We start from the raw sequence: 24,601 nt of genomic DNA on the forward strand, positions 1-24,601 counted from the left end.
TATGTCAACTAAACCCAAGCTGTTCCATTCTGGTCCATGCATGGCAAAGGAGACGAGAGGAAATCTACTGCTGTGTAGGCATGTCTTCAAAATCAGGAAAAACTTGAGGTGTGGGCTGACGGGCTCCTGAGCTCATTCTGTTGGAGGGAAGCAGCTTGTCGTGACCTGCCACAAACCACCTTTCTCCCTGCCACAGCCTAGCAGTCTCTCTCTGGTTTGAAACACACCTCTGCTGCTGCACAAGTCATCTGTCCAGCTCCCAGAGGCGAGGTGCTCCATACGGCTGGAAGAAGTGCTCACTCCCTGCCCCGGCGGCTGCCCGGCAGGGATGGAGGGAAGCCTGCCGCTCGGCAAAGGCTAAAAGCGCACCAGGCTGCTGTCTCCAGCGGAATCCCAGGGGCTCTGCTGCCCTCCATTTTGTCGCAGTGAGGGGAAGCCCTGCTGGCGGGCTGCTGTGCGGCTTCCTCCCTCCTGCTCCTTCCTTCTTCCCCTCTCGGAGCTTTTGTCTTTTATTGCCCCTTCTTTCGCTTTCCCGTCCCTCTCGGCTCTTATCTCCCCCTTCCAGTTGTGCTACTTCCCCTCCCCTTCCTTCCTCAGGGGCAGGGACGCCTCATGAGGAGAGTGAGTACCGGGGAGGGGGCGCCTCCTCCTCCCGCCGAGGACCCGCCTGAGGGGGCGCGCGGGGCCCCCGAGAGCGGGAAACCGTCAGCCACGGGGTTCCCCGACTCCGGGCAGCAGGGGCTCGAGCCGCGACCCCGCCGCTGATTGGCTGAGATTTGCCGCAGTTCCGCCCCTCCGCCGGGGCCCGCCTTCCCGCTCAGCCTCGCGCGCGCGGCGGGGGCAGCTCTCCCCCCCCCCCCCCGCAACGGTCGTTCTCCAACGGCTCCTCTCGCCTCCCCCCGCCGCGGATTCGCCCCTTCAAGGCGGGCGGGCGTTGAGTGCTGGCGGGGAGGAGCGCACAGAGAGGTGAGGGGAGGAAAGCTCCCGCTAAGCGCCTCATTTCCATCCTAAACCAGCCTCTGCCTCCCTTTCTGCCCCCCCCCACCCCTCAAGAGAGGCTTTTCCTGTCAGTTCGTGTGAGCGCTGTGCCGGTGGTGGGTGGTGAAAACCAGAATGTGGTTCCGAGTCCGAACGGGGCGGGGGGGAGGGAAGTACAAAACCCTAATCCTAAAGGTTGTTTTCAACGTCAGGCGTGAGGAAGGATAAATTTAGCTGGACTTTGGTACAAATGCTCAGCGTGAAAATACGAAGAAATTCTTCCCTAGTTAAAACCCGGTAGGTCAAGAACTCTTCAAAGCATGTGTTTTCAGGCAGCTGGTGCTGCAATGTAGTTCATATGTCTGTTCCCCAAATTTGGCCTGCTCTCCCAAGGAAACGTGGCACACGCAGGGTTACCAGCCAAATTGCCCCTTTTCTCACCTTCTTCCCTACAGTAGCTATCGCCTCATTTCAGGTAAATCTGGTACAGTCCCAAAAAGGATTTGGGGTACCTTTTCGTGAAAGCAGGTGCCTGGGTCAAGGGGAGCGATGGTATGGGTGCTCCCGCAGAGGGAAGGGGTAATAAACTTGCTCTTCCTTAGCAAGGCATGTATTTGTATGCGGGATTCTGGAGATCCGGTTTTGCGAGTTGTGTTTCTCAGGAAACCCCTGCGCTGTTGCCTCTGCAGGTCCCATCAGGTGCTGGTGAAGATACTGCTCTTGCTCTACACGTGTCTAGTGGCGGATGTCACAGCCTTCCTGGTCACGCTCATGCGCTGTGTCTTTAGACCTGCCTAGGACAGGCATCCTTTTCTCTTAGCGACTATTTTAACCCTAGTGCAGGTAAGACTTCTACAAAAGGGTTTTCTTTCATCTGTAATGTAACCAAGAACTAACAGAACTATCCTTTGCCATTCCCACACGTTCCAAGATGATGAGTTAGCCTTTTTTCCCCCTTTACTCACCCTCCCCCCCCAAATGAAATTAGTTGTAAAAAATCATACTGTTGAGGATGTAAAACCACGAGGGTCTCTCAATGTCTGGCCTTCAGGCAGCATGCTTTCAAGTTTCTTCATCTGTATTTTTATGTGATAAAGGGGAAGCTGACATTCTCATGTAATCACACGAATTCGGGAATTTGGGCTTGGAGAAAAGTGTAAAATACTATGAGCTGTATGATGAAGTAATGAGAATTATCAAAATGAAAACTGCCACATTCAACAGTAAACAGAGTACTGTGTGTTGATTTTGGCAGCAAGATTTGTTGCTGTATGCTAAATACACACCGGTTTCACTGATCATAAACATTAGAAATGTCTGAACCAAAGAATGAGATCAGTTCAGAAGTTATGAGATAAAAATAATTCTTAAATTATTTCTACTTCTCTTCTGATTTCTGAGTTTCTTGGTTGTGCCTGGGGTTGCAGCCTGAGTAGGATTATATCGTATAGTAAGTACACACTCGGGCTCTCCATTTGTTGTTCATCGATCATCAGGACTGGCACAAATAGAGAGTCAGGGCAAGCAGCTGCCCTAGGGTAGCAAAATGCATAGGGTGGGAACAGGAGAAGTCAGTGACATGCTGCTTTGAGCAGGATGGCAGAAAATTTGTTTCTGCAGAGCACAGCCCAGGGCAGTGAAATTTGTGATGCTACTACTGTTGGGAGATTTTTCACTTGAGTTATAGCTTTATCTTCTGGGGAACACTCTTCAGGTTTTTAAACTTTAAAATTATAGTTCATAGTATGCTTCAGTTTCTGCTTTGAGTGTGTCTCATTTAAAAAAACAAACAAACCCAAAACCAAAAAACCAGCCCCAGAAATAATTGAGGAAACCCTTTCCTCATGCTTCTAATTTAACTTCCAAAAATGAGGGAGAATCCAAAAATAAATGTACGGCCACAACAACAAACCAAAAAAAACCCACGGTATACATAAAGGCTGGGAACTCTTGGCACTGAGGAAAAGGATCCTGTTCTGGGAAAAAAATGACCACAGACTTCATATTTGGTTTTGCGTTGGAAAAAAAGAGGTATTTTTCCTATATTAATAGAAATGTTAAAGTGGTACATTTGATGTGCATTTCCTTCAACAGGAAAGTTAATTCAAAATAAAATAATCATATTGATGACTGAGGACTAGCAAATTAAGAGTTCCTCAGCTCCACCTGGGTGAAGCATTAGTAGTTTCTGTCCATTAAAACAGAGCTGTACAAATAGCCTTTACTGAGGTGCCTGGATAGGTTCTTCAAGAACTGCTGAAGGTACGCGGGGTGATTTTACCCTGGTCTGCTCAGCGCAGTGTAATTAGCCAGTTCCAGTTCTGCCTCACTGGGCAGTCACTCCATGCCCTTTTTGCATCTAGAAACTGCAGTGCCATGTCACAGCTGTCCCCAAGAGACCCGCAGAAGAGGAGGGGACACAGACTCTCCAACAGGCATGTAACAGGCATCGTACATCTCGGATCTTGCGAGATAAGGGAAAATGAAAGCAAAAAAGAAAATGGTCCTGGTCTAAACAAAAATGATAGCTCTGCATAGTCAGTGGAGTGTGAGCAGCTCCTCCAGACAGCAGTGCTTCATGTAGCTGCTGCCAGTCGCTTCCTAGAAGAGCCTCTCTCTTTCCATCAGCTATAAAGGGAGTCTGGAGAGACTACCCTCCGCAGACGAAAGCTATCCTAAGTAGTCCTCTGAAGTGGCTGCTTTGAATATTAAGATATTTTTATTGTTGATTTTTCACCATGGTATTTAAGAGTAAATTTCTGTTTTGCTATTCTTTCTATGTTGGCTTGATACTGTGTTTTTTATTAGTTAAAGCATGATAAGGAACACAGACTACAGGAAAACATAAAATATTCATATGCTTTTTATGCAAATGGTTTTCTCAAATAATTGCCTAAAAAAGAATTTATGTAAAAATATTAGTTGAGGGGTTTGGGGTTGGGGTTTTTTTGGTTTTGTTTTGTTGTTGGTGGTGGTTGGTTTTTTCTACGTTTTTAAGTATAGCCTCATGACAGTGTTGTTTTAATAGTAACTTATTTTGGCAGAGGAATTGCTGGCATCATGTTACCTCCAGAACAATAAAGAAGTTAGTGTGATGATGTCTGAGACCCTCAGAGAGCTCAAACCAGCACTGTCATACGTACAAGACAGTTACCTCTGAAGTACGTAACTGATAATGCGGTTAGGTGCAGTTACCAAACACAAAACGAAGGGCAGTTGTTCCACAGTGTGGAACAAGCCCAAGGGATGAAACTCTGGCCTGCGTTCCAGCGCAAATGTGGGCTGGGAAAACCAGGATGGGGTCAGGTATAAATTTTAAGTGGTAAACCTGTGAAACAGAGAGAAGCCTCTGTGGCGTGCAGTAGGCTTTAGGAAAGTAGCTTATAAGTGGAAGCCTTCCCACCCAAGAGGGTCAGACCTCTTGGTCTCTTCTGGTAGAGGAGCGTCAGAAATTTGTTTGAGCTTGCATCTTTTGGGAACTTATTTATGATAAACTGAAAATCTCTGGGCTTTTTTTTTCCCCAGGGATGAAAGATTCTGTTAGTTATATCAGTATCAGGTGACAAATTTAATTGCATTTGTGTATTTGTTTAAAGCTGCGTGGTAACTTTATGATAAACTTGTACGTTTCCTCTGATACACTTATGTAAGGGCTTTAGAGCAAATCTTGAAGGAAAGAGTAGTTAAAGACATGGGGGATACAAAGAAAATGGGACAATTTTGCCATATTCTTCTCCCTTGGGAATATATCTTTAATGAGAATACTGGGGACATGCAGAAATAATGTTTAATTAGGAACCTAAGATTGGAGGGGAGCTCCTGGCTAAAATCGTATTGATATTAACATGTCTTTGCAGCAAGCACCTTTCCTAATACATTTTAGAATCACATTTTTTTTTCTCAGCTTTGTCACAGTGATGACTCATAATTGTTTTTCTACTTAAAAGTACGCTGTGGTATTTCTTCTATGCTGCTGTTTGTTACTAATGAGCTCCCATATTACAGCAAAAACTATTATTAGTACTGAAATGAATGACTTTGAATGAATAATTTGTGTTTCTGAAAACTAAGGAGAGTATTTTCTTCAATCTGTTCTTTCATCAGTATCACTATTAGAGGATCTACACAAAAAGTAGTAGGATCAGACTTGAAAATTCAAGTAATTCGTGCCCTATTTTGTGCAAGAATTTATAAGAACAATGTGGTATTTAAAAATGGCACAAAACCAGCTAAACTTTGTGCTTCTAAAGAGAAAAAAATACCTTCTGTTTAATAAAAATGCATGTATACACATACACACACATACTCATTACATACCAACTCATAGGTAGCATACTTATTAGCTATCAACTCATTACAAAGTATCAATGAGGGTAAGAGAGGACTCAGCCAGTAAAAAAGTACCCTGGATGTATTTTAAAATTTAAGAATTTAGATTTTTTGTTACACGTAAGTTACAATAATCTAAAAACATCAAGTTGAAAGAAATTCCCATTCTTCAACCTTGCAGGGAAAAAAGTTAAACTTTACAAAGATACCCTCATCTCCATTTCAGCCTCCAGCAGAGAAGAAAAGGAAACTTACTGTTTAATTTCCAGGAAACGAAATCATTAGTTTGTTTATTAAGAATCAGTATTCAGCCAGCTAATGTTGTTCATCCAAGTGACATCAAGTTACACACCATTAGAGTCAAATATTTGAACTTTCTTACAGTTTACTTTAAGTATTACTGAAATACAGTTTTGTTTACTGACTTTTACAGTTAATTTTCACATGTGTATATATATTTTCATCCTTCTCTGCATTCATCCTTATGGGCTTACTAACAGTGAACTTTACAGTAGTTGACGTTACTTGCCTAAACTGAACAAAAACCCTTTTAAAAATGTTGTAAGACCGTGTTCCTAAAAGGGTCCTGGGTCTTACGGCTCAGTTTCATTCTTTAACAGACATACCTTTGATCTCCTTTATAGCTCTGTAACTTTTATATGGCTTTCTGACTCAGATTTTGTCACTGGAAAGTAAACACACACCAGTAATGAGAACAAAAGGGTGACATTTCCTTTATAGTTATAAAGTAACACACCTTCCATGTCAGAAGCTGCATTCGTGGAGATCTGTTAGCCAGAGTATGGTGTAGATGTACACGTACTGCCCTTGCTCACTGATGTAATAGTCTCTATGCAGCATATTCACATCATTAGTAAAAGTGGACTGTATAAAGGAACAGTATTTAATACAAAGGCGCAGCGGTTAGTATCAGCCAGAACACAGGGGTACCTCAATGCCAAAATTCAAAGGAAAAAACCGAAGCATTACTAATACTAACATGAGTAAAGTAATTAAAGCTTAATTAAGTCAGGACATAAAATCACACATACACATAATAATTCTTCAAATCAAGAATGAATTGTTCCTCAGTGGACCGACCAATTAAAAGAAATTATAGATGACGTGCTACCTATTCTATTAACTTTTCTCGATTGGAATTTGATTTTCATCAGTCACCTTATCAACATTTTAGTCATAAAGCCTAAATGAGACCTTGTATCCCAGAAGCAGCTAGTGGTTCTTCTTTTATGCAAAGCCCAGCACTAACCTCGGCAGGAGTCCTGCAAACAAGTAAATTGCTCTGCAGCATAATAGTATCTGGATAAGAAGCACTTCTGATACCTACAATTTAGAATTCTTAATCTGCATAGTGTGTAGGTTAGTAAATGTTTTAAAGCATGTTTTCTAGATGAGGAATATCAAGTGGACTTGCCTAAATGGGTGATGAGACCACAGAAGAAATAATTGTCAGGAAGGAATTGGCCATCAGGAAGTTGTTAAACTACACTGCGTTATCAACTACCTTGCTATTATTAAAGGCCCAATCATGATTTTTTCACTTGAGGAAAAATCTTATGAAAAGGGAAATTGAAATTTTCCTCACCCCAAAATAGTTTGCTTTATCACAGTACACACTGTTAAATGAGAATCAAACATCAACAAGATGTATTCATTGAAATCAACTTCAATATCAGTGCTTGTTTCAAGATAGTGATTTACAGTTTAGTACTTTTAATTATTTTTAATTGCATATTGCAAAGTCATTTTCTCCAATTACAAGAAAGCATTTTGCATAATGTCTACTACCTTTCTCCTTCCATTTAAAAGACAGCAATAGCTTAGGAAAGTCCTGGTTAATACCTGTCAGAGTAGAATTAAGTGTAGTTCCTTTAAATATATATATATTATACACACATACAGATGTATAGATATATTTTTTATTATATATGTATGTATAAAATATTTTCATAAGCACTTGTAAGCAAACAGGCACCTGACTTTCTCTAAATCATCAGAGAATAGACTCCTAATTGTCCTCTGATGGATCCTGTAAACTCTGCACAGCATTCAAGGGCTCAAAGGTGAGGTCAATCACAGAACAGCCAAAACCAGAGCCAATTTCAAACAATTAAGAAAACTTCCTCAAAGAGACTGAAGACAGAGGTGTGGTGAAACCAACAAGAAATTGTTTGGAGAGATGTGGAAAAGGAGAGGTGGCTGAGGTTCTGGGATTCTGGGAGCTCCGGGAGCAGGTGGGGAGCCTCCTCAGCTGTTTCAAACAGAAGGCTCAAAATGGTGGAGAGATGCAAGCAAGCTGTGACAGCCTGATGATCTCCATCTTGTTACACAACTGTGGTCTTGTGTTGTAAAATCTTGAAAGCACTTGGGGCATATATAAAGTTCTGGACCTGAGCCATGGAGAACACTCTGCAAACCGGATCAGGCCACAGGAGGTAAAGGTCAGTTAGTTGGCACAAAATGGTAGCATTTGTAGCATCCGACAGCGATTTTGTAAGAGGCTGTTGGGAAACAGGCAAAGCTTTGAAGGGCCTGTTCCTTCCTGCACTGACCAGTCCGGTGTCTGTCCCCCTCTGCGTTGTATCGAGGTCTGTAGCACTGAAGCAGAGTTTCCCCAGTGTATGGAAGGGGTCTGTTTTGTGGTCTGGCCCACCCAGGATGTTCCATGTCTTTAATTCTTTTCCATACGTAATCAAGCTATGACTTTTTAATGCTAAATATTGGGTGTAATCACACCTCCTGTGTACATCCATCCAATACTCTTGCTGAAGTTAATATAGCTCTGAAAGCTTAGATTGTAACTCTTGAAATACTTAAAGCTTTTGGTGTTGAAGATAAATGCGTGTGTTTGGGGCTTGCTTTCTTTGAAGCACGGGCTTCTTGAGATTAGAATGTTTTATCTTATGATATAATGAGGGGTATTTCCATCTCAATTGATGTCTATTGCCAGGGGTTGGTTGTTAGGTCTATCGCTGTAAGGTTGGTTGTTAGTGAAATCTCTTACATTAACATGTTGCACAAATTAATGAGAGGCTTTCCATGAGAGAGCCTCTTTTTTTTTACACAGACATCTAGAGTTACTCCTCATTCAAATCACAGGTCTGAACAGACTAGTTGTGCCTTTGTAAGAATGAGGAGGGATGGAAGGAGGAAGAATATTAATATATCTCTGCTCTGAATTTCTGAATAGCTGTAGGCTTAAATTTCTGCATAATTTCTACATTAAGGTTAAGCATTTTCACTACAAAGAAGATGCCAGGAACATCACACTATTGAAAAGCAAAAAATATTTCCTAGAACAAAGTGAGGACTCCTGAAGAGGATAGTAATATGAAACGCCCACTGAGACAACCGTTTAAATTTGGAAATTCTTGCTGCGTGTCTTTTACTGCAAGTCTTTTGAAGCGCATTAGTTGCAACTTTTGCAAATTCCCCAAGTAGGTCTTTTTTTCCTTTCTGTAGTACACCTGAATTTCTAATGGTATAGAAAATGTACTTTCACTAGGAATCAAACATCGGTTCTATAGGCAACGTTAGTGTGTAGAAGGGAAGGATGTAATTTAGAAAGAGGGAAGAGTAGATGAGGGACAACTGGAGAGCAAGACAAGTTCTCTTTACCCCCTGCAAGGAAGAAGCTGCACCGGCCTCTTCATGAGGGGAGTGGAGCTGGGAAGTCCCTGTGACATAAGCATATGCTTAAATGTATAGTTAATACTCATCTAATAGAAGTGGACTCAGTACTCTGTTCTGAAGTATTATGAACCTGCTTAAGTCATTTGGTGAAATCTGCCCCTAAATGTTGGAAATTACTCGGCGGTTGGTAGTATTTAGACCAATAGTACTTGTAGTTATTTATCTTTAATCCGTGTAAGTGTTGGCCACACACTTAAAGTTGAAGCAATGGAATTAATCATGGGCAAATCACAGTACTTTGGAAATGCCTATGCATAATTAAGGGAAGTGACATAATTAAGAAAGTGAAAGCAAATACATTTGTTAAAACTCAATTTGCTTTTACAAGCAATTATATTTACCTGGATTTATTATTTAGAAGATAGTTTAGAATGTATGCAAAACCTGCTGTCTCTCAGACGTTTCCAATACAGTGTAATTAAAAAAAAAAGAACGCACAAGGTACAATCACTCAGCTGCAGAATATTTGCTTCATTTCCCCAACTCTTTGTGATGACTATTAGCAGCTCCACAAATACCAGTGGCAAATGGGGTAAGTGTAATGGCAGCAGTGCCCAGAGCCAGTCAGTTTTGTCCTGGCTGGAGTAAGTAAATAAAAAGCTTGCATGGACGTGCAAAGACAAAGACCAGGTCCAGTTGTCTTGCGTGGTTCCAGTGTTAGAAAGCAGCAATAAAACTGACAAAGTTAGAAACGCTCAAAACAGCACTAAGAGTTGTACACTGTAAATTCCCAAATCAGATGTGGTTATACGCTGTACTGATGGCTCCTAAGTTCAGCAGTCAGGGTCACTTACAAATACATTGCATCATGCTCTGGGGGAAATAACGGCTGTCAAAAAGTACATAGTGGTGCTGTGCTCTGGAAGGGCAGAACTGGAACTTTATTTTTGTCCTGAGACACTTGAAACTATAGGGAAATGTCTCTCAGTCTGTGAAAATGCAAGGGAAGGCGCGACGGGAGAATCTCCTTTCTCTTGTTGTGGAGTGACCTCCTCTGGCAGGTGCCTGGAATGGTGGTGGGCTGCCGGGCCCTGGGACCCTGCCCGCGGGTCACGGCGGGCCTCTGGCACCTGGAGCTGGAAGCGGTCAGCACTTAGGCTGCTGTCTGTGATCCTCCTGTCGTTTTGTGATTTTGCTGTTCTTACATGTATATATTTTTCTGTTAATACGCGCATGCACAGCGCCGTGCAGGGCCCAGGGAAATGAGGCTCTTGGGCCACTCGTAGAGGCACCTAGATGCTATTGCAATATCAGTGTTATTTTCTCATTTGCCACTCGGTGAATAGGGAGGGAGACGGAAGAAAGAGGAAGGGAAAATTGTTAAAAAAAAATAAATTGCAGTTCCATGAATGTTCCTGATGGTTATTCTTTAACCACGTATTACCGATTCTGCTTGTAAACTTGAGGGGCTCCAGGCACCCTAGGAGGGATCTGGCCCCTGGCTGAGGAGGAATGAGCACTAGAGGGCACCATCTCCACGACAGTCCGACCGGTAACGAGCTTTGTGTTTGGTAGGGGAGGGAATCGCATAGTTGTCTTTGGGCTATCTTCGAGCTGTAAAGGAGTCAAAGTAACTCCTTAAAATGGCATATTTTGGAAGGTCTGGACTCATTAGCTGCGTTCATTTCATTAAACTTGGTATTATAACGATGAAAATGCAGCAAAATAAGTAGCATGTGCTTCTGTCTGTAATGATGCTTGAAGAACTCAAGGTGATCCAAAAATTGTGGTTTCACATAGTAAAATATACATAGTTTCCACAATGCTTCATCTGTAACCCCTGTCTTTCCAAAATTCAGCAGTTATAAGTAACAGGTAATTATTTTCCCCTTCATTAGGGAACTATGACAGAAAGCTACATTCTAAAAATATTTATTGCTTCCTGATTCACTTCAGGAGCATTTCCTCAGGATGAGAAGTTACAGACTGATTTCTTAGCGTGTTATGATTTTCAGAGTGCGCAAGCTAGGTGTGATAGATTCTGAAAACTCTAAGCTGGTTAGAGTTGACTTTCAGCAGGATTCTGACAGCTGAGCTCATCGAACTTGGGAGTTTTTAATTTTAAGCAATATCGTGTGTCTTCATCCATAGTGTCAGATGCAATAAAAGTGCGTAATAGGAAGGGCAGAACGGAACAGCTGTAAGGGTGGTTGTACTTTTTTTAAGCTGGCAGACAAATGGCACTTGGTCCAGCATCCTCTGTTCTTGCCAGCTGAGAGGTTAGCTACCAGAAAGCACTACTTTAGGGAACAAGCGGGGCAGTGTGCAGTGCCTGAAAGACCTTATTCATCTAACAGCCTGGAGGAGCTTGTACTACATTGTCTGGTATGCATTAGCTTTGTGAAATTAGTACTCCAAATTTCTTACCAAAAAAAGAAAGTAAGTTTGCCTTCTCTTCTACATTCACTCTTCTAAATGAACTGTCCAAAAGATTTTAGTGGCTGGTCTGTCATGTTCAGGACTGGCACAACATTTTGGGGCGTATATTCTTGGTAGTCTAGTAAAAATATAATGCTACATCAGAATGTGCTCTTAGGTAATGAAAATTCAGCGTACCTGAAAAGGAGAAGGAAGAATCTACCGTAAACAATATTGCTCTTTCTGTTCTCTCATAAAACATTTAAGGTGACCATATTATACATCATTTAACCTCTGTACTTCATAGCCTAAGAAGACCGCCCCCGCACAAAATACTGTAATTGTTGCACTGCTTTTTAGTTTAACTTGCCCTTGAAAGGACGGAAGCTCTTCTTGGCATCATGCAGGTCATTACTCAATGTGCTACTGGTTTGGGGATGCTTTATTTGTAGCACAGTCCTTCTGTATTAAAGGGGACCCCATAAAATTCCCAGGTACACTTGATGATGAAAATCCCCTCTTAGATTAGTACAAGGCTGACCCTGCCTATAAATGCTTAGGTAACCTGCCTGCTGAGCACACACTCTGCTCACTGAAGGGTTAGTAAATGCAGCAAAATCTGATACTTTTTCCACAGATACCTTTCAAGTTCTTAGTAAATCTCCTACAAACAGGATTTTCTTTTACTAGTCCAAAAACTTCATAGCAGTACTTTTCTTTCCAAGGCGTTCACTTGTTTTCATTTCCTTTGCCCCCAGCCCCACTTACGTTTCCTGGTCTTACATACCCACAGAAAAATAGACCTGGTCTTGTGGGTATTGGTCTAGTACCTGAGATTCTTGGGTTTGGGGGTTTGTTTTCATTTTTCTTTTCCAAGCCAAAATATTCTGGGCTTACCACAGTTTGTTTAAAGTTTGCTTATGATGTATCTTACCATCATCCATGAAGGACAACTGTCCTTACCGTGTTTTCTGGCCAACACTCTTCTTATCCTATTACATTTACTAAATATAGAGGATGATTTCCTAAATACACAAGTAATAATAGTAATTAATTACATCCTTTGGGCCAGAGTAACCTCTGTAGGTTGCAATGGAGGATCTGGTCCTATAGCTAACTGCTTTATGTTTCTCTAATTACATAAAGCAGCTGTACTCTCAACAGATTCAGTCACTGGTGTATTTCTACCTGCCATGGAGTCTCCCCAGGAGATATATAGCCACTTTCCTGTCATCTTCTGTCTAAGCTTTCTGGTGCAGGGGCTAATTATTGGGAAAATGGAGCTGTGGCTGGAGGAACATTGTACCGTAGTAATTGTAGCAATTCCTAATCTGCCATTGCTCTAAATTAGACAGGAGCCAGTCCCCACGGCACAACACAGCTGCAGCTCGAAATCTGGGCCATAATGGGCATGCTAAAATAAGATAATCAAATCTTACGCTTAGGGACTGCTGGTTTCTGGGAGGTATTTTTCCTCTCCCACGTCTATGAACAGCATTACAAAAAATAATGCATCTAGTGAGCCGTGTGTTACTTTGGAGCATTAAGCAATAACTGATTCTGGAAGCAGGATGCTAGACTAGATGCTGAACGACAACAGCGCAATAATGAGAGTTTTTATTGAAAGGGATAGCACGTACTGATCTCTAACACAGCTAAAGTGATAAGGTTAATTATTTGCCTCTGTTGAGAAGTGCCACATGCTGAGTTATCAATCTGTCTTTCTAGGTAGCTGGGGTTTTGAGAGTCAACACTATTTCCTGTCATACCTGGGAGTTTCTGGGCAGCTTCTTATTCTCCTCCCAGTCAGGACTTACGATGCTTATTTCATAAACTCTAATGAAATCCCAGTTTGGGTTGTACGGCTGCAGGCCATAGCTAGTTTGTTCTCTTTTCTCCTGCATTGTCATTGAATTTACCTGCTTTCTCATGCAGTCCTGACCCTAGGACAGTGGTATTTGTACAAGTGCAAGAATAACAAAATGTTTGTGTGACAAAGGAGCACGCAAACAGAATCCCAACAACTAGGTCAAAAAGGGTTCGGTTCAGTGGATGTGATGATCTTCTTGTAGAATCCTGCTCCGTTCCTCAACCTTCTGTCACCCCTCTCCTCCTCCTCCTCCCCTCTTCTCTCATAGCTTTCACGTTTACTGGGGATGCAAAAACATGGGTGTGTAAACAACCAGAAATGGTTGCGGTTGTAGTCAAGAGTTGCAAAACTTTTGTTAGTGTAAAGTTGAGGTTCACAAATATACCAATTCCTTCAAGTTCAAGGCTGTATTTAGCACAAATCCAACAGTGCCAACAGTTCTCAGCAGCCTGTGGCCGTAAACAAACACTTTTTCATTCGCTCTATCTTTAAGAGCAGCAGACATACTCTGGAGGTATTCAGTCACTTGGTGTGGCCTGTGCATCCTCAGCCCTGCGGCCGCTGTGAACAGGAAGAAACATTTTTCAGGAGGTGTCCTTGAATCTGGCTCTTCCTTTCTCCTTTGTCCACTAGCGTCCAGATTTAATTAATTTTCCAGGCATGTCGCAAAGTCCATCTGTTTTCTATGGGCTTTTGGGAAAGTGGCATATCAAAATGAGTGTGGCCAGCTTTCACAATTGTGTTACGAATATTGTACTAATACATCTTAAAATCGCAGCACCTGGAGTCGGGTGGATGTAGGATGATTTTCACTGTCATTTAAGAAACGCATTCATCAAAACCCTTTAAGCTTTAAAGGAAAGCATGATTCTAGGGCATTCTTAAATGCACAGGAGGCAAAAAGCATTCTGGCAAAATCGTAAAGACTTCTTTTTAAACCTCCCTATTTTTGTTGGAAGCTGACCTATGATTTTTGAACTTTTAAGGCTGGCTATGCTGCTAGAAATTTGGAATCCTAAAGTCTTAGTATGTTTGGGTTTACTTTCTACGGACTAGTTTGGTAATTAAAGTTAGTGCATAGACGTAATAGGTATTTTTAATTACGCAAGGCTTTCGAAGTGCACGATAGCACTGGACAAATGTGAACGGGTGTATTACCCTGGAGAGAGTGTCAAAGATGATACAAATGTGAGAACTGCCATACTATCAACAACATCTCTGCTTTCCACTTAACCCCCAACACTGTTATTTCACTCTGCTGTGTATCTTCATTGTTATCTGAGTGTGTTTACTGTGGGTTCAACAGCAGAAGCAGAGCTTGGCATGTTGCAACGTTTATCACTCAGTAAAACTGGTTCTGGATTTTGAGGCACTGCCATCATTTTGTTATTATTTAAGAACGTGAAATTTATTGAATGCTTTCCAACCAGTTAAGAAAGATTGTTCCTGTCCGGAGGAGCTCCCAATATTAAGAGTATAATCTCTTTTGCAAAAGCACTTTCCTGTTCTCCCTGCCTCTGGGCAGATAGGAAGCGCAGTTGGAGGTGGCTGCTGCTCGCTTCAGTCAAACCTCAGGAAGCAGCTGTGTTTTGACCCCACACAAAACACAAAGTATGTTTGCACCTGTGAGCAGGTGACTTTCAAACTTACATTAAAAGCAAACATTTTAAAGAAAACACATTTAATGAAAAGTAGAAAATCACCTGTTCACAGTATTGGAATTGTTATTTTTGTTTATTTCCATTATTGTTATTAAGATATTCCCAAAATCAAGGTTCCCTGTACCAGCAGGGGAGGCTGACTGTCACTCAATGACAGTCCTCACTGGACCCAGGAAATGTGAAAGACAGAATGAAAAATGGAAAGGAGAGAGGAAAGCGGAAGTAGATGAGGAAAACTCTTCTAATTGTCTAAGCGTGGTTTTTTTTGGTGGTGTGCGGGTTATTTCATTTTGGGAATAACAGATAAACGTTTCAGTGCAGACCAACAAATATACTGCAGGCATTTTAAAAGGGCAGTAGCACCCCAGCATCCCCAGAGTATTTCGGCATATGTGATAGAGGAGCTCTAGGAAACACGTGGAAATGTGGAGTGTGGAGTGTGGTTCAAATATTTACTGACTGCTAAGCTGAGTTAAACAGGAAAATTATAGGTTAAAAACAGTGAGTGGAAGTGACAATTGCAACACACGTGTTGCCGCACACGTTCACGTACACCCTTTGGTGTCTCATGTGAGCAGGCTTTCCATTTCAGTTAATATAGTTAGGCATTTTCATAATAAGATTCCAGGCCTGAGGTCGTGCTGCAACCATTTCCTTTGCCCCCCGATGTTTTTACACAATGGATTGACTGCATGTATTCCTGGTTTTGTGTGAAAGGACAATGAAAAATGGACCACCTTGGGATGTTAGCACAGTGCTGCAAATATCATCACTGTCTTCTGCAATCTCTCTGATGAGCATATGAACTCTAAATAACATAATGGACCACCCTTTTTTATACCAGCTTTTGGAACCGAGGAATGTATGTACTGGACATGACATTCAGTTCTGCATATGCTGTTTAAAGATGATGAATAAGGGGATGTCAGAAGTTGCAAAGTTTCTCTTTATTATTTCATAATTTTCTAATATTTTTAGCCTCCTTTTGTTCTCCAGAGGCAAATGTTATTCTAGAGCATTTTGTTTGTAAGAACAATACATATAATTTAATTTATCTAAGCCCAGATGGTTTGCAAATATTTGCAGTCAAACTTTGTGCATGCCCTGCAAGTAGACAGGGCTGGCTTGGCCTGTGCTAAGATCAACGCTGAACTGAACAGAATAGATAGAAACCCTCGGAGTGAGGTGTTTGGGGCCAGCTGGATGTGACCTCTGCTGTACGGTACTGTGTGGACTTACCTTACGCAGGTGTCTTTTGCAATACTTCAGTTTTTATGGTGTAAACACACTGTTGTAAAACATTCAAATACTTCATTAAAAAGAAAATTTGAAAAAGAAGAAAAAACTGAGCGACGCAAAAATGCGTATCCAGTACTTAAAATCAATACTGTTAAATGTAGTCACTTAGACCTTAGAATCTGTATAGCTATCATATATTTTAACTTAAAAGCCTGTCTTGGAGCTGCAGCCAGGACATACCTAATAAAAACCAGCTGGAAGTATGATACCATCATAAGAGGGCAGAGCAAGACAACTTTTCGTTCACCTTCCAATAAACTTCATGCAGGAAGGGCAGAGTGAAGTCAGGTTGGTGGCAAAGTTTTCCACGCTCAAGTACATGCAGCTAACTCCCCCAGAAGGCAAAGGATGGGCTTCGGACTGAGCAAGTTTTCAGCCTGAAATAACTTTGCCTGCTACGCTCTAACAAGCAGTTGGACCGCAGCAACGTTACTCTGCACTCAGTCACTTCATCCACAGCCCTGAAAGCGTCACACGAGGGAGGTGTATCATCAGGGCAGCTTGGGCTTTCAGCTCAGCGCAATGCTGCGTTTGTTAAACCTGCTTCTGTTGGGGTGGGAGGGCGCGTACTGAAACCAGAGAGCTGGCCAGGTCTCACGCCATTAGTAACATCTGACACGGGAAAGTTTATAATGCGCAAGTCCTGACCCGGCTGAGCTGTGGCTACCAGACTTGCCCCAGAGCGGCTGCAGGCTAATAAGGCAATGGCATGCATTCCAGTGGCTGCTGGGTTGGGAGCACTCCATACTTAGTAACAATACTAATGACAGTCTCACTAATGACAATGAGACCGGTTCGTTTTCAGCTCTATCTCGCAGAACATTCTTCAAGTGTCTTGCTCCTGCGTGTGTTGTCACAAATGATGGTATGTGTGCTGCTTTTAGAAGGGCTCGTCCTACTTTTCTTAGACATCGCCCAGCTTTTGTTCATATCTGATCCATTTGTTCTGGAGACACCATCAGCTTCTTTATGGACCGAGGAAAATAGGTTAGTGATTTAGGGATGAACCTTGGACATGTGAAACACGGATTCAGTTTCCATGAATTCTCTTCCTCTATAACAGACTGCATGCAGGATTGAAGGCAGGACACACCAGATTATTCCTCCCTAGGTGAGACGTCTTTAATCCAAGGCTCCCTCTAATACCAATGGAGGGAGATGGACCCTTCTGTTTGGACTGAACCGTAATCAGTCACTAGGACAAATTCTTATTTGCTCTGTGTTACCACAGTGCTTGGGAACTGTGGCTGTAAACCAGATCCTCTTTGGGCAGTATTGGGTAGACACAGAATGAAAAGTCTTGATGTAAGTGTAACAGAAGAGGCAACACGTAGAGGCAGACATATCATCATCAGGGAATTGAAGAGAAATACTGAGATCGGCTTGTTAACCAGAAATATCGGTACATTATCAGCTTAACGATAACCAGTTTCTTTGGAGGCATCATAGCGAAAGAGAGTAATATAACTATCTAATTATATCTGGGGTTTTTTGTTTGAAAGATGATACCAAACCCTACCAATTGGACACAAAGATTGAATGAACGAAGAATTAATCACATCAAATGAATGAAAAATGAAAAGGATTTTTATTTTTTTAAAATGAGTCAAAAAGAACAAGTCAAAATTGAGGAAATGGAAATGCTTTGGCTCAGCATTTCTGGCAGCATCCCTTAAATGACCAAAAAAGGAGAAGCCAAACTTGCCAGAAGACAAGACAGGAACTGTAACAGAAAGGGGAGGAAACAAAACAACATACCTACATTGCAACACCCAAGGACTTATTCAAACTATGCAAATGTATTTAAAAATAAGAAACCCAGCACAAAAGGATATAATGACAAGGGGTACCCTGTGAGATGTAAAATGCTCTATAGAAGTTATGGCTCACTAGGAGTATTAAGAGCATGTAGGTAAGAAAGTGAAAAGCCATTTTCTTAAGTATAGGAAGAAATCAAAGATAGAAAATGCAAGAAATCAGTGGTCTGAATCTGACAGAACACGGTGTTTTTATGCCTGTTCTTACACTAGGTACCATGGAAAGTTTCATGATTGCAAGCACAGTGAAGCCTTGGTTTGACGTCTCATTCAAAACATTTGACCATGATGATCTCTTGTTTTCTTGCCAAAGTAAATGGCTTTCTTCCCTAACTGTAACATGCCGTCCTCAGACCTGTTCTTCCCTCTTAGAGTTGTTGAGCGCTATTTAGCTGATGATCATCTTTTATTTCTGTGCTGGATATTGAATTCTGATTAAATTCTTCTTTCTACAATGCTTGTTTACAAATGGCTGAAATTACAGTCTTGTTCATTTCAGTGAGTCTTATTTCAAGGAGCAGAAGCCGAAGCCTTTTGCGATTAGATCCCATGACAATAATACGCTGCTGACAGGGAAACCACTCCACGGGTTTAATGTCACTAACACTGTGCTATAGGTAAGGTGCACTTGTCTCACTATCAAGAAAGAAAACTCCAGATTGTTTAGAGGGCATGGCTTCTGCTTTGGTGCCTGCTGTGGTATGTGAGCAATGGCAAATGTCAAATTTTAAATGCAGTACCTTGCTTTTTACCATGCTAGGACAAATAATTTGTCACTAAAGTCTAGTTCCCAAGTGAATGAGACTAGGAGACCAGTCAGCCCAGTACTGTTTAGCTCCTAATAGAAGAATAAAATACAGAGCCAGTTTTGACACTTGCTGTGATCAGTTAATACCCTGAAGCGTGAAATTTGATTACCCTTCTCTTAAAAGGTGTAACAGCAGATGTTATTAGAGGTCATAAAATTATTCAACCTTTAAAAATATCACACCACAGTATTTGACTCTGTGATATCTCCCAGATCAGAAAGAAGAGAAAAACCTACTAAGATTTCACATTAAATGATTGGTTTTTATTATTTAATCCTGTCAGGTGAAGGGATGTACATATACTGTAATTGCAATGCAAGAATTATACTGCTGCTTGCATTTCTGCAGAGCGCTAAAATTAAAACTCTCAACATGTAGGAAAGAAAGGTTAGTTCTAAAGAAGAAGGAGTTGAGCTGAAAGCTCTTATTCATGTCCTCACAGCTGGACAGTGATGAAACCAAGAAACCAAGTAAAAACTCGTGCTTCACATAAAGAAAGCATGACAAAGCAAAGTAATTTAAAGATAACACAACTGTAATGTTGGTGAATCCAGACAGTAAAAAATCATGAATAAGGCCAATAAAAGCATAATACTGGTGCTCAGAAACATAAACTTTTAAATTTCCTTCTTACTTTTTGAGTAAGCACCATGATCTTGTTTTAAAATGTTTACTCTGTAGTTCTAGAACCTGGGATTTTTTCCCTAAATAACGTGATTCCAGCTGTTGCAGATTTCCCACTAAAAATCGCAAGACTTCAGATAATACTAACAACGTTATCAGTGGCATAGATGAGAAGGAACCCAGCTTTCCTGATTCGTTCCTGATCCCTACCTCCCAAGAAACTATCTTTTCTTTCCTTTAACATGATTTTTAGAAACCTGGAAGGAAAACTCCAGAAGGAGTAGCCCTTCCATTTCCTTCTGGTATCATTTTCCTACATCTCCAGTAATATAAATAATCTTGTAAGTGATATAAAACATTTCCAAAAAACATACGTTGAAAACATGAAGCACTCAAGATCCTCTGCCCAAACTAACTCCTTCCTTCCCTCACTCTCCACGTTTTGGTGAGCACTCAGGCCGCCTCGTCATTTGGATAATTAGAGGGTGCCAGATGGCTGTAAATATGTTCACAATCCTTCTTATCCAGTTCCCTTCTATCTGGCACCCTCATTGCTCTACCCTGTAGCAAGCACCTGGTCTGTTCCAATTTGAAGAGCCTCTCTTCTACTCTCTTGATCTAAATTGGCACCTCTAGTTTTTATTTTCCCTTTAAATGAAACAGGAGGTTCTTTGGGACTGTTTTGTGTCAGGTAATACTTCCTCACAATCACCTTCACCATCGGTTAATTAATAACGTGCCCCCTCCTGTCCCATTGCCATTCCTGTATATAAGCATCAACTTCCTTTATGCGGGAATTACTGTCATTGAGCATATGAAGATACAGATCACCTGCAGTGAATCACAAGGGCATAGCAGCTTCTTCCTATTTTGAGAACAGAGATCTCATGCTTGCCCTTTGCATGGGGGTAAATGGCACACAGAATGAGGTGATTCATCCCAAGTCATGCACTGAGGAACTGGCAGAGTCAGCATTTGAACAACAGTTCTGGCTTAAACGCACCGGTCCCTCTCTTCCCTGCCTCTGCTCCTCATGGTCACTGAATTGCACTTTTGTATTGGAAGGCAACTCTGATCCTATTATTCCATAGCTCAGGACTGCCCAAGTCTTGGGGCTTAAGCCCATAAGATGACTTCCCATTTATTCTTCCCACACAGCCTGGCCTGGATCATTCACACTTTGTAGCCCTGCGCTGGTGCTTCTGTTCTGTAGCTTTGTAAGAGCTAGCCAGTGGATACTGGAGTGTCTTACGTAGGGATAGAAGATATCTGAGAGGCCTGCATTATCCGTGTATTATCGCAAGGAGCCAAATTCACCATTTTGACAGGTCAGCTGGTCCTAGTATCACTTTGTGCAGTTGTCATCCCATTGCATCACAGGATGTTTCAGTGCAGTAGTTCAGACTACACGGAGACAACTTTGATGTGTGCGACTTCTGCCGTTGGAGGGGACCCAAGACGCCGGGTAGCCCTATGAAAGCTGGATCAGGAGCAAGCCCACCCGGGGACTGTAGGTCACAACAGCCACCTTGATCAAGCCAGAGGGGGTTTGAACCAGCAGAATGGGGCCAGCACCGGGCAGAGGAGAGGCTGGTGCCATGCAGCTGCCTACCCTACAGCTCGGGAGGCCAGAGACAAGCTTACCCCTGGAAACCAGTTCAGGGTGGGCTTCCAAGGAAGCAGAACTGGTGGCCATGAAACACAGGGGCCTGCTGCTTCACACCTTGTACTGCCCCACTTGCACAAGGTACTGCATTTCCTAGAGCTAGCCTTGGCGCTGCGTGCCTATTGCGTAAGCACAAACCTGTTCATGTGCTATTTCACACACTCCATTGAACAGAAACTATAGTACGCAGATATTCATTAAGGTTCAGCTGAAATGAGAAGAATTTCTGTATGATGAGAGTTTCATATGACCAAATATCTTCTTTTTTGCCCCTGAATTCATGAAAATTGTTCTTAAAAAGAAACAGTTATATTGTGATTTAAGGTAGGCAATTTTTCTTTGTAACGGAAACATTTCTAAACTGCTAAGCAGTAAGAAAAGGACGGAAAGCTGTATAGAAGGCACTGTAAAAGGGGAAGTTTTTTTTAAGGCATCTTAAAATACAGACAGTGACATCCCTAAAACTAAAGAATAAACAAGGTCACAAGCTGTCTGAGAGTCTGAGGGAAGCTACAACAGCAAAAAATTTTGGATCACTAGAAGCGTGACTGGATTGTCAGAGGAAAACCATTGAGAGATGATCCATATATTTTTTTAGATTTTTAAATGCATCCACTTGAGCTATCACCCACATTTTGTATAACAAGGCATTATCAACTTTGTTCCATGCAGCAGATGCTCCAGTTTGCTGAAGTGTGGGAGACTCTGGCCCTTGCTCTCCAATCTGTTTGGTTCCACCTCGAGTGTGCTGGAGTTCATTTGGTTGTTTGAGAGAGTTCAAGTCTAATCCTTTCAGTAGGAGCTTGTGACCACGTTTATGAATGGGCACCCCCGGTGCTCTTTCTGCCCCAGCTTTGCTAATGATTCCAAGTAAAACATTCCCCAGCTCTACAACTCAGTTTCCCCCATAACAAAAGGCAATCTTTTCTACTTTTTTACTCATAAAAAAGTCAACGTTTAGTCACATAATTCATACAAAAATCCTAGATAAACACAACACCTTATGCTGAAATCGTACTGGGAATTATACCGGTTTGTCTTTGCCATTTTCCCGTTCTTTGCCATTTTTTTCAGTAGTAGTGCACTCTAGTAGTAGTAGTAGTAGTGCTCAAGTGACAGCTACCTGGATCTGCTGCGATGGATTCTTTGGTTCTGTGAAGCAGATTCTAATTGACAAACATTGTAGAATTACCCATGCACACCAGAAGACAATACTGTCTTTGGTTAAAAAGATGGATGATAAGGAAATAAGACTTCCATATGAAAAGTGCAAAGGGTCAGATACAGCATAACGGAGGCTGACAAAAAAAGATGGATGGGTCAATAGATGCAGGTAAGAGTAACTCTAGAGATATGCCCATGAAGAAATAAGAAAGCAGGAATCCCGGGAAAGATACACCAGTAATAGCTGAGAGCAAATCAGAAGCTGTTTGTAATTAATCTGGGTGTCCAGAAAAGTCAGTGTGGTGCCAAGATGCACACAGAAGCATCGTGTCAGGGAGCAAGCTGCTGAGTCTGGTTCGCCTCAAGTCCTCTTCCTGTTCCAGCTGATTATGTCCTTCTTGTTTGTTCCTGTCCTGGGAAGCAAAGTTTAGTGTTCCTGGTCTGGGCCAGGAAATACGACAAATCGACTAGTTGATCTGGTTCCCTGAATCTCAGTCACACATCAGTTTGCTAAAGAGAGACCAGCGTCTGTCCTTCACTGGTGTATGATGTGCTGCGTGGTATTGAAAAGCTGCCCGGTTTCACTCCAGAAGTGGCTGCAATCCCTGCAGTGATCGATGAGCAGAGTTTATACCTGATGACAGATCTCTGTTCAAGACTGAATTTCTAGAGAAATTAACTTTACTATTACATAACAGATGAGGAGGCTGCTGCTACAAACCATTATTTTCCCGATAGCATACAGTCAGATTTATCTGTGATTTTGCCTCTTGTTGACTAGGTGGTAGGTTAACTCTTCACTGGAAGTAGGGAGGAAGCAGATGGCAGAAGGCAAATTTGCTTAGCTTACTTGAGCAAGGAGACATAAACTGATTTTCCTAATGATATATTTGATGTACAGAGGCCAAATGTTATTTTTATTAGCCAGGCTTCTTGTTCATAGAACTTTACCATTTTGCTTTCCTGCCAACAGACATTAAAAAAAAAAAAGTGACCCTGTGACCTATAAAGGATCAGAAAGCAAGCAGCCAAGAGTAGGCATTCAAACCATGCTTTTCCAAGAACCTGCATGATTTTGAATGCCATCTCATGATTTCTGGGAAGCATGACTCCCAGATTGGACTGCAAAAAAGGTAGACAGTGCTGAGATTATATATAGCAGCAAGTGGGCTGGAAGGAAGAACACTTGGCTCACAGGAAGTGGGAGGCTGTTCTGAAGAAATCAAGTGACTTTGCTTGTGTTACAGCATAAACGGTAATGAAACCAGGCTTGCCTCCCAGTTGCTGGCTCTAATGTTTAGGCAATGCTACTTCTCTACCTCATACATTCAGGCTCTCTCAACACTCAGCATTGTCAGGATTTTCCTCCCTGCTGAGACTTGTTTGGCTATTGCAACAATAGGCACTAAAGAAGTACTGGTGAGAGCTCGACAGAGATGAAGGAAAGCCCCTGCTGCTGGCCTGCTAGGGTTAGGTTTGGTGTACTCTATTTGATTCCTTGCTCTCTGCTCTGTCTTCTTCCCTACTCACACACAAAGATCTGTCCCTTGGGGAGCAAGCTAACTCTCCGAGCACACTAAGACGTGCAGGATCCCACGTGTTCCAGAGGGCTGAGGCCAACCTGAAGCACACAGTCTGCCCAGAAGGCAGGGGCAGCTGCAGGGCTACTCTTAGCATGGAGTAACGTCTGTCCATGAGTATCCTATTTTAAAGAGGGGATCCAACAATCTACGCTGAAAGTTATGAGGCTAGGGAACTAGATGCAACCAAAATTATGCATGTGCTTAAGGATCAGCAGCTTAATGAGGAAAGGAAGATATTCTTGGTTATAAAACTGTCCTTCCTTTATTGTTAGCCACAGGACTTCAACTGGTGATGAAGAGGTTTTGAATGAAAATCGTGATTTCCTTAGCCCATTTATGAATACTGAGAACATAGAGGGATTTAGCAGAGCCATCTGCTCATGAATTGGAACTCCTGGTTGGGAAAAGGTGAAGCACCATCTTTCCCTGAAGCACATCTCAGCTGAGAGATTGTCTAGCTGTCCCTGCTGTTTCTCTCCCCCCTGGCAGTTTCCCCATCCTACTGGATCTAAGATGTCTGATCTGGTGGCCAAGGGGAGTATCTTTAGGGTGATGCCATATGATCACATGGCTGTCAAGAACAGGAGGACCATTATGCAAATTCCCAAGTTCTCAATTGTGTCTGCCTCACCACCTGTCTCAGATGTATGCTTGTTGTGTCCCTCAGGCCACTGTATCTCTGCACCCCACAAGCTGCCTCACGAGGAATCTCAAGGGAAGTCACCGTCC

The sequence above is a fragment of the Aptenodytes patagonicus genome, chromosome 26 (genome assembly GCF_965638725.1).
Source record: "Aptenodytes patagonicus chromosome 26, bAptPat1.pri.cur, whole genome shotgun sequence".
NCBI lineage: Eukaryota > Metazoa > Chordata > Aves > Sphenisciformes > Spheniscidae > Aptenodytes > Aptenodytes patagonicus.